This window comes from Diaphorina citri, unplaced genomic scaffold (assembly GCF_000475195.1).
Source record: "Diaphorina citri unplaced genomic scaffold, Diaci psyllid genome assembly version 1.1 scaffold11125, whole genome shotgun sequence".
In the NCBI taxonomy this organism is placed as follows: domain Eukaryota; kingdom Metazoa; phylum Arthropoda; class Insecta; order Hemiptera; family Psyllidae; genus Diaphorina; species Diaphorina citri.
In genome coordinates this window covers 1-1,727 of record NW_007388497.1, presented here as the reverse complement: position 1 = coordinate 1,727, position 1,727 = coordinate 1, and the positions used below count along the sequence as shown (strand labels likewise).

General features: G+C 41.1%; 1 long non-coding RNA gene across 1 annotated transcript; it reads right to left on the bottom strand.

Annotated features, from left to right (window-relative positions):
• Nucleotides 1–1,233: 1,233 nt before the first annotated feature.
• Nucleotides 1,234–1,727, bottom strand: LOC113472967. The gene is made up of 2 exons (XR_003395081.1): nt 1,688–1,727; nt 1,234–1,314 (listed from the first exon to the last, which is right to left on the bottom strand). It is a non-coding gene; the product is annotated as an uncharacterized LOC113472967 (long non-coding RNA).

The window sequence follows — 1,727 nt, the reverse complement described above, 5'->3', positions numbered from 1 at the left end:
AGAGCAAAGGTAAGTTTGACCAGCGGTAGAGCTGTTAACATTCTCTACTATCATGTCGAAATTGTATTTCTTCACCCTACACCATGCACATTCCACGATGATTCGCTGAGCCTGGGGAACAAAGAGAATGGATAAGGTAAGGAAAAAGCAAAGAATTCATCATCATGATTTATTTGTGGTGAAGTTGAGAGCTTCTTCAAAATTTTGGTGGATCACAGCATTACTAAGAGCCTCCTTTACTAATTCTGACATATCTCATAATTTTTCTTTTTACTCTGGTAATGCCGCCACTAGTCGCTACTCTATTAAAGTAACTACTCAATTGTCCTCACGAGGCTGAGTGGACCCCGAACTCCAAGCACAGGGCCGAAAAAAAACCTCGGCCCCGCCAGGAATCGAACCCGGACCTCATGCCTGCAAGCCTAGTGTGATACCCACTCAACCACGGAGGTTGCTAAAAAAAAAAAGCGAAGAATTCTAAAACCTTAACGAACCTATGTTATGTTCAATCTTATCTAGAGTACCTAACTACCTACCTACTGCTCTACAGTTCGGTCACCCCAATATGAAACTCACACTAAATCATTAGAGTCAGTACAGCATAAATTCCTCATCAGGCTTGCTTTGAAAGTTTCACCAGAATAAATTGTCACAATTTATTATGATAATATCATGGCAACAAACAACATCAGTTTAAAAAATAGAAGAGACATGCAAGACATGATCTGGTTTTTATTTACAAGGTTCTTCACAATCTCAGTTATTCACCTGAGATACAGAGTAACATCAGTTTAAAAGTGCCGGTCGGTACTAAGCTTTGGTCGATGGTTGGTTCTCCGTTGTGGACGCCTCCTAAGGCTTTAAGCCTTAGCCTCGTGTTCGATTCCCGCCCGGGGAAAATTTATCTAAACCAGATACGGTTCGTTCTCGGAACAACAGGCTTTCTCCTATCCTGTCCGCCTTATCTCTTTGATTACAGGATGATAAAACCGTCGTTGTTACCTACAATTTCAAACCTCTTTTTTTTAGTACAAGAAAAATCAGAATTAAATAGTATTTAAAGGTATGTACTACATACATAAAATTATTTTGTCAGTAGCTCCGTGGCCGTATGACACAGCGGAGATACCGGATTCAATTCTCAGCAGTTTTTTTTATGTGGGACTAGGGCCGTCCGTCGCGTTACACACACACATTCATTTTTATATATTATATAAACCAAAAACTACTTACACTTCCAGTTGGTTTCTTGGTTTCTTTCAAGGTCTCCACAGGCTTAATCGATATTTTGGCTGGCTTTTCTTGTTTGATTGCCTGAAAGAAGAGAAGACAAGTGTCACATCTGTCACATACATGACCAGTGATTTTATTGCTCATTTCCCATTGGGACCGGTGTGGTGCTCAAGTCAGTAGGTACCTACATATGGGACCAGACTTGAAAGAGAAAAAAAAAAATCAATCTCTAGGAGGTAAAGTGGTTCCTGCCAGCCTAGTTAGCTTGGAGGGTATCAAATCTACCTTGTAAGCGCTAGGTCATGGGTCCACCTGTTAGGTCTATCTGATAGTGTGTATCTCATCTTAGGTCTATCTCATCAGGTATCAGGTAGACCTGACAGGCAGACCTGATCAGGTGTACCTGTCAGGTCTACCTGAGAGTGAGTGTTTGGCCTTAGCAATCTTCACTCACCGCTTCTTCTAAGATACAAACATCATCTGGTTCCTCCTTA